The sequence below is a fragment of the Hyla sarda genome, unplaced genomic scaffold (assembly GCF_029499605.1).
Source record: "Hyla sarda isolate aHylSar1 unplaced genomic scaffold, aHylSar1.hap1 scaffold_523, whole genome shotgun sequence".
Lineage (NCBI taxonomy): Eukaryota > Metazoa > Chordata > Amphibia > Anura > Hylidae > Hyla > Hyla sarda.
In genome coordinates, this window is record NW_026610534.1 from 59,529 (window position 1) to 71,585 (window position 12,057).

Here is a 12,057-nt window from a genome sequence, read left to right on the forward strand (position 1 = left end):
CTCAAAGCCTGGCCATTTCCTGGCTGGGCTGCTTTTAACTCTTATATTTACACATGCCTGGCTGCAGGGGCAATGAGCTTTTCTGGCCGGGACACGGAGCTGGATGGACGGATTGTGTGCTGACAGTAGCAAGCAGCAAACCGGCACACAGGCCTCTGCGGCTTCCAGCTCTGGCTTGCCCCAAGTTGAATGGGGGAGATTCGTCAAAACCTGCGCAGAGAAAAAGCGGAGCAGTTGCCCGTAGCAACCGATCACATTGCTTCTTTTCATTTTTTATTTGCTACCTTTTTGAAACTGGAAGAAGCCATCTCATTGGATGCTTACGGGCAATGGGCCAACTTTTCCCCCAAAACAGGTTTTCGTAAATCTCCCCCCCCCCGATATTCGGGATAGTGCCTTCCCAGGCTGGGCCAGAGGAGAAAGTGTAAAGAAACATCGCAACCTGTCTACAGCACCCGGTATTCCCAGGAGGTCAACCATCCCAGTACTGTCCGAGCCCGACCCTGCTTGGCTTCCGAGATCAGACGAGATCGGGCATACCCAGGGTGGTGTGGCCGGTAGACACTGGCTGGCCCCACTCTGTCGCACAAGCAGCTTTCCTCCAGGCCGCGGACCGTTGCGCAAAGGGCTGGACAGCAGGTAGCGCACCCCTGCGTACATTGCAGGTGAGCCCTGGGGACGTGCAGGGACTCAAGCTGATAGGACTGTAGGAGCATATCCCGTACTGTGACGTCACATAAACAACACAAGGGAGAAAGGCCATAAAAAAAGAAGAAAAGAAGCAAATGTGCAGCTAAGAAAGTGAATGTAAAAAAGGCATAGGGGAGACTGACCCCTGCTGGTTGAAGTGAGAAAAAGCAAAAAGCCTACAGCACCTGGTATTCCCAGGCGGTCTCCCATCCAAGTACTAACCAGGCCCGACCCTGCTTAGCTTCCGAGATCAGACGAGATCGGGCGTGTTCAGGGTGGTGTGGCCGTAGGCAGAGACGAGCCTCTCATTTGCAGCTCTTCTACTCTGCAGCCTGCCTGCCTGCCTGCCTGCCTGCTGCTCAGCACTGGGCCTGCTTCCTGCCCCCCTCCTTTCCACGCACTCAGCCCAGCTCCAAGGCTGCTTCAGCTCACTGGCTCTATGGCTTACGTACACAAACTGCTTTGCACAGGGAGCCCTTGCTCGGGCTGGCCCCTTCAGCCTCAGCCTGCTCAAAGCCTGGCCATTTCCTGGCTGGGCTGCTTTTAACTCTTATATTTACACATGCCTGGCTGCAGGGGCAATGAGCTTTTCTGGCCGGGACACGGAGCTGGATGGACGGATTGTGTGCTGACAGTAGCAAGCAGCAAACCGGCACACAGGCCTCTGCGGCTTCCAGCTCTGGCTTGCCCCAAGTTGAATGGGGGAGATTCGTCAAAACCTGCGCAGAGAAAAAGCGGAGCAGTTGCCCGTAGCAACCGATCACATTGCTTCTTTTCATTTTTTATTTGCTACCTTTTTGAAACTGGAAGAAGCCATCTCATTGGATGCTTACGGGCAATGGGCCAACTTTTCCCCCAAAACAGGTTTTCGTAAATCTCCCCCCCCCGATATTCGGGATAGTGCCTTCCCAGGCTGGGCCAGAGGAGAAAGTGTAAAGAAACATCGCAACCTGTCTACAGCACCCGGTATTCCCAGGAGGTCAACCATCCCAGTACTGTCCGAGCCCGACCCTGCTTGGCTTCCGAGATCAGACGAGATCGGGCATACCCAGGGTGGTGTGGCCGGTAGACACTGGCTGGCCCCACTCTGTCGCACAAGCAGCTTTCCTCCAGGCCGCGGACCGTTGCGCAAAGGGCTGGACAGCAGGTAGCGCACCCCTGCGTACATTGCAGGTGAGCCCTGGGGACGTGCAGGGACTCAAGCTGATAGGACTGTAGGAGCATATCCCGTACTGTGACGTCACATAAACAACACAAGGGAGAAAGGCCATAAAAAAAGAAGAAAAGAAGCAAATGTGCAGCTAAGAAAGTGAATGTAAAAAAGGCATAGGGGAGCCTGACCCCTGCTGGTTGAAGTGAGAAAAAGCAAAAAGCCTACAGCACCTGGTATTCCCAGGCGGTCTCCCATCCAAGTACTAACCAGGCCCGACCCTGCTTAGCTTCCGAGATCAGACGAGATCGGGCGTGTTCAGGGTGGTGTGGCCGTAGGCAGAGACGAGCCTCTCATTTGCAGCTCTTCTACTCTGCAGCCTGCCTGCCTGCCTGCTGCTCAGCACTGGGCCTGCTTCCTGCCCCCCTCCTTTCCACGCACTCAGCCCAGCTCCAAGGCTGCTTCAGCTCACTGGCTCTATGGCTTACGTACACAAACTGCTTTGCACAGGGAGCCCTTGCTCGGGCTGGCCCCTTCAGCCTCAGCCTGCTCAAAGCCTGGCCATTTCCTGGCTGGGCTGCTTTTAACTCTTATATTTACACATGCCTGGCTGCAGGGGCAATGAGCTTTTCTGGCCGGGACACGGAGCTGGATGGACGGATTGTGTGCTGACAGTAGCAAGCAGCAAACCGGCACACAGGCCTCTGCGGCTTCCAGCTCTGGCTTGCCCCAAGTTGAATGGGGGAGATTCGTCAAAACCTGCGCAGAGAAAAAGCGGAGCAGTTGCCCGTAGCAACCGATCACATTGCTTCTTTTCATTTTTTATTTGCTACCTTTTTGAAACTGGAAGAAGCCATCTCATTGGATGCTTACGGGCAATGGGCCAACTTTTCCCCCAAAACAGGTTTTCGTAAATCTCCCCCCCCCCGATATTCGGGAAAGTGCCTTCCCAGGCTGGGCCAGAGGAGAAAGTGTAAAGAAACATCGCAACCTGTCTACAGCACCCGGTATTCCCAGGAGGTCAACCATCCCAGTACTGTCCGAGCCCGACCCTGCTTGGCTTCCGAGATCAGACGAGATCGGGCGTGTTCAGGGTGGTGTGGCCGTAGGCAGAGACGAGCCTCTCGTTTGCAGCTCTTCTACTCTGCAGCCTGCCTGCCTGCCTGCCTGCTGCTCAGCACTGGGCCTGCTTCCTGCCCCCCTCCTTTCCACGCACTCAGCCCAGCTCCAAGGCTGCTTCAGCTCACTGGCTCTATGGCTTACGTACACAAACTGCTTTGCACAGGGAGCCCTTGCTCGGGCTGGCCCCTTCAGCCTCAGCCTGCTCAAAGCCTGGCCATTTCCTGGCTGGGCTGCTTTTAACTCTTATATTTACACATGCCTGGCTGCAGGGGCAATGAGCTTTTCTGGCCGGGACACGGAGCTGGATGGACGGATTGTGTGCTGACAGTAGCAAGCAGCAAACCGGCACACAGGCCTCTGCGGCTTCCAGCTCTGGCTTGCCCCAAGTTGAATGGGGGAGATTCGTCAAAACCTGCGCAGAGAAAAAGCGGAGCAGTTGCCCGTAGCAACCGATCACATTGCTTCTTTTCATTTTTTATTTGCTACCTTTTTGAAACTGGAAGAAGCCATCTCATTGGATGCTTACGGGCAATGGGCCAACTTTTCCCCCAAAACAGGTTTTCGTAAATCTCCCCCCCCCCGATATTCGGGAAAGTGCCTTCCCAGGCTGGGCCAGAGGAGAAAGTGTAAAGAAACATCGCAACCTGTCTACAGCACCCGGTATTCCCAGGAGGTCAACCATCCCAGTACTGTCCGAGCCCGACCCTGCTTGGCTTCCGAGATCAGACGAGATCGGGCATACCCAGGGTGGTGTGGCCGGTAGACACTGGCTGGCCCCACTCTGTCGCACAAGCAGCTTTCCTCCAGGCCGCGGACCGTTGCGCAAAGGGCTGGACAGCAGGTAGCGCACCCCTGCGTACATTGCAGGTGAGCCCTGGGGACGTGCAGGGACTCAAGCTGATAGGACTGTAGGAGCATATCCCGTACTGTGACGTCACATAAACAACACAAGGGAGAAAGGCCATAAAAAAAGAAGAAAAGAAGCAAATGTGCAGCTAAGAAAGTGAATGTAAAAAAGGCATAGGGGAGACTGACCCCTGCTGGTTGAAGTGAGAAAAAGCAAAAAGCCTACAGCACCTGGTATTCCCAGGCGGTCTCCCATCCAAGTACTAACCAGGCCCGACCCTGCTTAGCTTCCGAGATCAGACGAGATCGGGCGTGTTCAGGGTGGTGTGGCCGTAGGCAGAGACGAGCCTCTCATTTGCAGCTCTTCTACTCTGCAGCCTGCCTGCCTGCCTGCCTGCCTGCCTGCCTGCCTGCCTGCTGCTCAGCACTGGGCCTGCTTCCTGCCCCCCTCCTTTCCACGCACTCAGCCCAGCTCCAAGGCTGCTTCAGCTCACTGGCTCTATGGCTTACGTACACAAACTGCTTTGCACAGGGAGCCCTTGCTCGGGCTGGCCCCTTCAGCCTCAGCCTGCTCAAAGCCTGGCCATTTCCTGGCTGGGCTGCTTTTAACTCTTATATTTACACATGCCTGGCTGCAGGGGCAATGAGCTTTTCTGGCCGGGACACGGAGCTGGATGGACGGATTGTGTGCTGACAGTAGCAAGCAGCAAACCGGCACACAGGCCTCTGCGGCTTCCAGCTCTGGCTTGCCCCAAGTTGAATGGGGGAGATTCGTCAAAACCTGCGCAGAGAAAAAGCGGAGCAGTTGCCCGTAGCAACCGATCACATTGCTTCTTTTCATTTTTTATTTGCTACCTTTTTGAAACTGGAAGAAGCCATCTCATTGGATGCTTACGGGCAATGGGCCAACTTTTCCCCCAAAACAGGTTTTCGTAAATCTCCCCCCCCCCGATATTCGGGAAAGTGCCTTCCCAGGCTGGGCCAGAGGAGAAAGTGTAAAGAAACATCGCAACCTGTCTACAGCACCCGGTATTCCCAGGAGGTCAACCATCCCAGTACTGTCCGAGCCCGACCCTGCTTGGCTTCCGAGATCAGACGAGATCGGGCGTGTTCAGGGTGGTGTGGCCGTAGGCAGAGACGAGCCTCTCATTTGCAGCTCTTCTACTCTGCAGCCTGCCTGCCTGCCTGCTGCTCAGCACTGGGCCTGCTTCCTGCCCCCCTCCTTTCCACGCACTCAGCCCAGCTCCAAGGCTGCTTCAGCTCACTGGCTCTATGGCTTACGTACACAAACTGCTTTGCACAGGGAGCCCTTGCTCGGGCTGGCCCCTTCAGCCTCAGCCTGCTCAAAGCCTGGCCATTTCCTGGCTGGGCTGCTTTTAACTCTTATATTTACACATGCCTGGCTGCAGGGGCAATGAGCTTTTCTGGCCGGGACACGGAGCTGGATGGACGGATTGTGTGCTGACAGTAGCAAGCAGCAAACCGGCACACAGGCCTCTGCGGCTTCCAGCTCTGGCTTGCCCCAAGTTGAATGGGGGAGATTCGTCAAAACCTGCGCAGAGAAAAAGCGGAGCAGTTGCCCGTAGCAACCGATCACATTGCTTCTTTTCATTTTTTATTTGCTACCTTTTTGAAACTGGAAGAAGCCATCTCATTGGATGCTTACGGGCAATGGGCCAACTTTTCCCCCAAAACAGGTTTTCGTAAATCTCCCCCCCCCCGATATTCGGGAAAGTGCCTTCCCAGGCTGGGCCAGAGGAGAAAGTGTAAAGAAACATCGCAACCTGTCTACAGCACCCGGTATTCCCAGGAGGTCAACCATCCCAGTACTGTCCGAGCCCAACCCTGCTTGGCTTCCGAGATCAGACGAGATCGGGCATACCCAGGGTGGTGTGGCCGGTAGACACTGGCTGGCCCCACTCTGTCGCACAAGCAGCTTTCCTCCAGGCCGCGGACCGTTGCGCAAAGGGCTGGACAGCAGGTAGCGCACCCCTGCGTACATTGCAGGTGAGCCCTGGGGACGTGCAGGGACTCAAGCTGATAGGACTGTAGGAGCATATCCCGTACTGTGACGTCACATAAACAACACAAGGGAGAAAGGCCATAAAAAAAGAAGAAAAGAAGCAAATGTGCAGCTAAGAAAGTGAATGTAAAAAAGGCATAGGGGAGACTGACCCCTGCTGGTTGAAGTGAGAAAAAGCAAAAAGCCTACAGCACCTGGTATTCCCAGGCGGTCTCCCATCCAAGTACTAACCAGGCCCGACCCTGCTTAGCTTCCGAGATCAGACGAGATCGGGCGTGTTCAGGGTGGTGTGGCCGTAGGCAGAGACGAGCCTCTCATTTGCAGCTCTTCTACTCTGCAGCCTGCCTGCCTGCCTGCTGCTCAGCACTGGGCCTGCTTCCTGCCCCCCTCCTTTCCACGCACTCAGCCCAGCTCCAAGGCTGCTTCAGCTCACTGGCTCTATGGCTTACGTACACAAACTGCTTTGCACAGGGAGCCCTTGCTCGGGCTGGCCCCTTCAGCCTCAGCCTGCTCAAAGCCTGGCCATTTCCTGGCTGGGCTGCTTTTAACTCTTATATTTACACATGCCTGGCTGCAGGGGCAATGAGCTTTTCTGGCCGGGACACGGAGCTGGATGGACGGATTGTGTGCTGACAGTAGCAAGCAGCAAACCGGCACACAGGCCTCTGCGGCTTCCAGCTCTGGCTTGCCCCAAGTTGAATGGGGGAGATTCGTCAAAACCTGCACAGAGAAAAAGCGGAGCAGTTGCCCGTAGCAACCGATCACATTGCTTCTTTTCATTTTTTATTTGCTACCTTTTTGAAACTGGAAGAAGCCATCTCATTGGATGCTTACGGGCAATGGGCCAACTTTTCCCCCAAAACAGGTTTTCGTAAATCTCCCCCCCCCCGATATTCGGGAAAGTGCCTTCCCAGGCTGGGCCAGAGGAGAAAGTGTAAAGAAACATCGCAACCTGTCTACAGCACCCGGTATTCCCAGGAGGTCAACCATCCCAGTACTGTCCGAGCCCGACCCTGCTTGGCTTCCGAGATCAGACGAGATCGGGCATACCCAGGGTGGTGTGGCCGGTAGACACTGGCTGGCCCCACTCTGTCGCACAAGCAGCTTTCCTCCAGGCCGCGGACCGTTGCGCAAAGGGCTGGACAGCAGGTAGCGCACCCCTGCGTACATTGCAGGTGAGCCCTGGGGACGTGCAGGGACTCAAGCTGATAGGACTGTAGGAGCATATCCCGTACTGTGACGTCACATAAACAACACAAGGGAGAAAGGCCATAAAAAAAGAAGAAAAGAAGCAAATGTGCAGCTAAGAAAGTGAATGTAAAAAAGGCATAGGGGAGACTGACCCCTGCTGGTTGAAGTGAGAAAAAGCAAAAAGCCTACAGCACCTGGTATTCCCAGGCGGTCTCCCATCCAAGTACTAACCAGGCCCGACCCTGCTTAGCTTCCGAGATCAGACGAGATCGGGCGTGTTCAGGGTGGTGTGGCCGTAGGCAGAGACGAGTCTCTCATTTGCAGCTCTTCTACTCTGCAGCCTGCCTGCCTGCCTGCTGCTCAGCACTGGGCCTGCTTCCTGCCCCCCTCCTTTCCACGCACTCAGCCCAGCTCCAAGGCTGCTTCAGCTCACTGGCTCTATGGCTTACGTACACAAACTGCTTTGCACAGGGAGCCCTTGCTCGGGCTGGCCCCTTCAGCCTCAGCCTGCTCAAAGCCTGGCCATTTCCTGGCTGGGCTGCTTTTAACTCTTATATTTACACATGCCTGGCTGCAGGGGCAATGAGCTTTTCTGGCCGGGACACGGAGCTGGATGGACGGATTGTGTGCTGACAGTAGCAAGCAGCAAACCGGCACACAGGCCTCTGCGGCTTCCAGCTCTGGCTTGCCCCAAGTTGAATGGGGGAGATTCGTCAAAACCTGCGCAGAGAAAAAGCGGAGCAGTTGCCCGTAGCAACCGATCACATTGCTTCTTTTCATTTTTTATTTGCTACCTTTTTGAAACTGGAAGAAGCCATCTCATTGGATGCTTACGGGCAATGGGCCAACTTTTCCCCCAAAACAGGTTTTCGTAAATCTCCCCCCCCCCCGATATTCGGGAAAGTGCCTTCCCAGGCTGGGCCAGAGGAGAAAGTGTAAAGAAACATCGCAACCTGTCTACAGCACCCGGTATTCCCAGGAGGTCAACCATCCCAGTACTGTCCGAGCCCGACCCTGCTTGGCTTCCGAGATCAGACGAGATCGGGCATACCCAGGGTGGTGTGGCCGGTAGACACTGGCTGGCCCCACTCTGTCGCACAAGCAGCTTTCCTCCAGGCCGCGGACCGTTGCGCAAAGGGCTGGACAGCAGGTAGCGCACCCCTGCGTACATTGCAGGTGAGCCCTGGGGACGTGCAGGGACTCAAGCTGATAGGACTGTAGGAGCATATCCCGTACTGTGACGTCACATAAACAACACAAGGGAGAAAGGCCATAAAAAAAGAAGAAAAGAAGCAAATGTGCAGCTAAGAAAGTGAATGTAAAAAAGGCATAGGGGAGACTGACCCCTGCTGGTTGAAGTGAGAAAAAGCAAAAAGCCTACAGCACCTGGTATTCCCAGGCGGTCTCCCATCCAAGTACTAACCAGGCCCGACCCTGCTTAGCTTCCGAGATCAGACGAGATCGGGCGTGTTCAGGGTGGTGTGGCCGTAGGCAGAGACGAGCCTCTCATTTGCAGCTCTTCTACTCTGCAGCCTGCCTGCCTGCCTGCCTGCCTGCTGCTCAGCACTGGGCCTGCTTCCTGCCCCCCTCCTTTCCACGCACTCAGCCCAGCTCCAAGGCTGCTTCAGCTCACTGGCTCTATGGCTTACGTACACAAACTGCTTTGCACAGGGAGCCCTTGCTCGGGCTGGCCCCTTCAGCCTCAGCCTGCTCAAAGCCTGGCCATTTCCTGGCTGGGCTGCTTTTAACTCTTATATTTACACATGCCTGGCTGCAGGGGCAATGAGCTTTTCTGGCCGGGACACGGAGCTGGATGGACGGATTGTGTGCTGACAGTAGCAAGCAGCAAACCGGCACACAGGCCTCTGCGGCTTCCAGCTCTGGCTTGCCCCAAGTTGAATGGGGGAGATTCGTCAAAACCTGCGCAGAGAAAAAGCGGAGCAGTTGCCCGTAGCAACCGATCACATTGCTTCTTTTCATTTTTTATTTGCTACCTTTTTGAAACTGGAAGAAGCCATCTCATTGGATGCTTACGGGCAATGGGCCAACTTTTCCCCCAAAACAGGTTTTCGTAAATCTCCCCCCCCCCGATATTCGGGATAGTGCCTTCCCAGGCTGGGCCAGAGGAGAAAGTGTAAAGAAACATCGCAACCTGTCTACAGCACCCGGTATTCCCAGGAGGTCAACCATCCCAGTACTGTCCGAGCCCGACCCTGCTTGGCTTCCGAGATCAGACGAGATCGGGCATACCCAGGGTGGTGTGGCCGGTAGACACTGGCTGGCCCCACTCTGTCGCACAAGCAGCTTTCCTCCAGGCCGCGGACCGTTGCGCAAAGGGCTGGACAGCAGGTAGCGCACCCCTGCGTACATTGCAGGTGAGCCCTGGGGACGTGCAGGGACTCAAGCTGATAGGACTGTAGGAGCATATCCCGTACTGTGACGTCACATAAACAACACAAGGGAGAAAGGCCATAAAAAAAGAAGAAAAGAAGCAAATGTGCAGCTAAGAAAGTGAATGTAAAAAAGGCATAGGGGAGACTGACCCCTGCTGGTTGAAGTGAGAAAAAGCAAAAAGCCTACAGCACCTGGTATTCCCAGGCGGTCTCCCATCCAAGTACTAACCAGGCCCGACCCTGCTTAGCTTCCGAGATCAGACGAGATCGGGCGTGTTCAGGGTGGTGTGGCCGTAGGCAGAGACGAGCCTCTCATTTGCAGCTCTTCTACTCTGCAGCCTGCCTGCCTGCCTGCCTGCCTGCTGCTCAGCACTGGGCCTGCTTCCTGCCCCCCTCCTTTCCACGCACTCAGCCCAGCTCCAAGGCTGCTTCAGCTCACTGGCTCTATGGCTTACGTACACAAACTGCTTTGCACAGGGAGCCCTTGCTCGGGCTGGCCCCTTCAGCCTCAGCCTGCTCAAAGCCTGGCCATTTCCTGGCTGGGCTGCTTTTAACTCTTATATTTACACATGCCTGGCTGCAGGGGCAATGAGCTTTTCTGGCCGGGACACGGAGCTGGATGGACGGATTGTGTGCTGACAGTAGCAAGCAGCAAACCGGCACACAGGCCTCTGCGGCTTCCAGCTCTGGCTTGCCCCAAGTTGAATGGGGGAGATTCGTCAAAACCTGCGCAGAGAAAAAGCGGAGCAGTTGCCCGTAGCAACCGATCACATTGCTTCTTTTCATTTTTTATTTGCTACCTTTTTGAAACTGGAAGAAGCCATCTCATTGGATGCTTACGGGCAATGGGCCAACTTTTCCCCCAAAACAGGTTTTCGTAAATCTCCCCCCCCCGATATTCGGGATAGTGCCTTCCCAGGCTGGGCCAGAGGAGAAAGTGTAAAGAAACATCGCAACCTGTCTACAGCACCCGGTATTCCCAGGAGGTCAACCATCCCAGTACTGTCCGAGCCCGACCCTGCTTGGCTTCCGAGATCAGACGAGATCGGGCATACCCAGGGTGGTGTGGCCGGTAGACACTGGCTGGCCCCACTCTGTCGCACAAGCAGCTTTCCTCCAGGCCGCGGACCGTTGCGCAAAGGGCTGGACAGCAGGTAGCGCACCCCTGCGTACATTGCAGGTGAGCCCTGGGGACGTGCAGGGACTCAAGCTGATAGGACTGTAGGAGCATATCCCGTACTGTGACGTCACATAAACAACACAAGGGAGAAAGGCCATAAAAAAAGAAGAAAAGAAGCAAATGTGCAGCTAAGAAAGTGAATGTAAAAAAGGCATAGGGGAGCCTGACCCCTGCTGGTTGAAGTGAGAAAAAGCAAAAAGCCTACAGCACCTGGTATTCCCAGGCGGTCTCCCATCCAAGTACTAACCAGGCCCGACCCTGCTTAGCTTCCGAGATCAGACGAGATCGGGCGTGTTCAGGGTGGTGTGGCCGTAGGCAGAGACGAGCCTCTCATTTGCAGCTCTTCTACTCTGCAGCCTGCCTGCCTGCCTGCTGCTCAGCACTGGGCCTGCTTCCTGCCCCCCTCCTTTCCACGCACTCAGCCCAGCTCCAAGGCTGCTTCAGCTCACTGGCTCTATGGCTTACGTACACAAACTGCTTTGCACAGGGAGCCCTTGCTCGGGCTGGCCCCTTCAGCCTCAGCCTGCTCAAAGCCTGGCCATTTCCTGGCTGGGCTGCTTTTAACTCTTATATTTACACATGCCTGGCTGCAGGGGCAATGAGCTTTTCTGGCCGGGACACGGAGCTGGATGGACGGATTGTGTGCTGACAGTAGCAAGCAGCAAACCGGCACACAGGCCTCTGCGGCTTCCAGCTCTGGCTTGCCCCAAGTTGAATGGGGGAGATTCGTCAAAACCTGCGCAGAGAAAAAGCGGAGCAGTTGCCCGTAGCAACCGATCACATTGCTTCTTTTCATTTTTTATTTGCTACCTTTTTGAAACTGGAAGAAGCCATCTCATTGGATGCTTACGGGCAATGGGCCAACTTTTCCCCCAAAACAGGTTTTCGTAAATCTCCCCCCCCCCGATATTCGGGAAAGTGCCTTCCCAGGCTGGGCCAGAGGAGAAAGTGTAAAGAAACATCGCAACCTGTCTACAGCACCCGGTATTCCCAGGAGGTCAACCATCCCAGTACTGTCCGAGCCCGACCCTGCTTGGCTTCCGAGATCAGACGAGATCGGGCGTGTTCAGGGTGGTGTGGCCGTAGGCAGAGACGAGCCTCTCGTTTGCAGCTCTTCTACTCTGCAGCCTGCCTGCCTGCCTGCCTGCTGCTCAGCACTGGGCCTGCTTCCTGCCCCCCTCCTTTCCACGCACTCAGCCCAGCTCCAAGGCTGCTTCAGCTCACTGGCTCTATGGCTTACGTACACAAACTGCTTTGCACAGGGAGCCCTTGCTCGGGCTGGCCCCTTCAGCCTCAGCCTGCTCAAAGCCTGGCCATTTCCTGGCTGGGCTGCTTTTAACTCTTATATTTACACATGCCTGGCTGCAGGGGCAATGAGCTTTTCTGGCCGGGACACGGAGCTGGATGGACGGATTGTGTGCTGACAGTAGCAAGCAGCAAACCGGCACACAGGCCTCTGCGG

At 55.5% G+C, this 12,057-nt stretch overlaps 11 non-coding genes and 8 pseudogenes across 11 annotated transcripts; all 19 read right to left on the minus strand.

The window, feature by feature from the left end:
• Window positions 1–443: 443 nt before the first annotated feature.
• LOC130338625 (5S ribosomal RNA) lies at window positions 444–563 on the minus strand (annotated as a pseudogene).
• Window positions 564–863: 300 nt separating this feature from the next.
• LOC130338397 (5S ribosomal RNA) lies at window positions 864–982 on the minus strand. The gene has a single exon (XR_008879093.1). It is a non-coding gene; the product is annotated as a 5S ribosomal RNA (ribosomal RNA).
• Window positions 983–1,641: 659 nt separating this feature from the next.
• On the minus strand, window positions 1,642–1,761 carry LOC130338626 (5S ribosomal RNA; annotated as a pseudogene).
• A 300-nt stretch (window positions 1,762–2,061) lies between these two features.
• Window positions 2,062–2,180, minus strand: LOC130338398 (5S ribosomal RNA). Its single transcript, XR_008879094.1, has one exon. It is a non-coding gene; the product is annotated as a 5S ribosomal RNA (ribosomal RNA).
• Window positions 2,181–2,832: 652 nt separating this feature from the next.
• On the minus strand, window positions 2,833–2,951 carry LOC130338568 (5S ribosomal RNA). Its single transcript, XR_008879247.1, has one exon. It is a non-coding gene; the product is annotated as a 5S ribosomal RNA (ribosomal RNA).
• Window positions 2,952–3,607: 656 nt separating this feature from the next.
• Window positions 3,608–3,727, minus strand: LOC130338628 (5S ribosomal RNA; annotated as a pseudogene).
• A 300-nt stretch (window positions 3,728–4,027) lies between these two features.
• LOC130338399 (5S ribosomal RNA) lies at window positions 4,028–4,146 on the minus strand. Its single transcript, XR_008879095.1, has one exon. It is a non-coding gene; the product is annotated as a 5S ribosomal RNA (ribosomal RNA).
• A 676-nt stretch (window positions 4,147–4,822) lies between these two features.
• LOC130338569 (5S ribosomal RNA) lies at window positions 4,823–4,941 on the minus strand. Its single transcript, XR_008879248.1, has one exon. It is a non-coding gene; the product is annotated as a 5S ribosomal RNA (ribosomal RNA).
• A 652-nt stretch (window positions 4,942–5,593) lies between these two features.
• On the minus strand, window positions 5,594–5,713 carry LOC130338582 (5S ribosomal RNA; annotated as a pseudogene).
• Window positions 5,714–6,013: 300 nt separating this feature from the next.
• LOC130338402 (5S ribosomal RNA) lies at window positions 6,014–6,132 on the minus strand. Its single transcript, XR_008879097.1, has one exon. It is a non-coding gene; the product is annotated as a 5S ribosomal RNA (ribosomal RNA).
• A 652-nt stretch (window positions 6,133–6,784) lies between these two features.
• Window positions 6,785–6,904, minus strand: LOC130338629 (5S ribosomal RNA; annotated as a pseudogene).
• A 300-nt stretch (window positions 6,905–7,204) lies between these two features.
• On the minus strand, window positions 7,205–7,323 carry LOC130338403 (5S ribosomal RNA). The gene has a single exon (XR_008879098.1). It is a non-coding gene; the product is annotated as a 5S ribosomal RNA (ribosomal RNA).
• A 653-nt stretch (window positions 7,324–7,976) lies between these two features.
• LOC130338630 (5S ribosomal RNA) lies at window positions 7,977–8,096 on the minus strand (annotated as a pseudogene).
• Window positions 8,097–8,396: 300 nt separating this feature from the next.
• Window positions 8,397–8,515, minus strand: LOC130338404 (5S ribosomal RNA). The gene has a single exon (XR_008879099.1). It is a non-coding gene; the product is annotated as a 5S ribosomal RNA (ribosomal RNA).
• A 660-nt stretch (window positions 8,516–9,175) lies between these two features.
• LOC130338631 (5S ribosomal RNA) lies at window positions 9,176–9,295 on the minus strand (annotated as a pseudogene).
• Window positions 9,296–9,595: 300 nt separating this feature from the next.
• LOC130338405 (5S ribosomal RNA) lies at window positions 9,596–9,714 on the minus strand. The gene has a single exon (XR_008879100.1). It is a non-coding gene; the product is annotated as a 5S ribosomal RNA (ribosomal RNA).
• A 659-nt stretch (window positions 9,715–10,373) lies between these two features.
• Window positions 10,374–10,493, minus strand: LOC130338633 (5S ribosomal RNA; annotated as a pseudogene).
• A 300-nt stretch (window positions 10,494–10,793) lies between these two features.
• Window positions 10,794–10,912, minus strand: LOC130338406 (5S ribosomal RNA). Its single transcript, XR_008879101.1, has one exon. It is a non-coding gene; the product is annotated as a 5S ribosomal RNA (ribosomal RNA).
• Window positions 10,913–11,564: 652 nt separating this feature from the next.
• Window positions 11,565–11,683, minus strand: LOC130338570 (5S ribosomal RNA). The gene has a single exon (XR_008879249.1). It is a non-coding gene; the product is annotated as a 5S ribosomal RNA (ribosomal RNA).
• Between the last annotated feature and the right edge of the window lie 374 nt (window positions 11,684–12,057).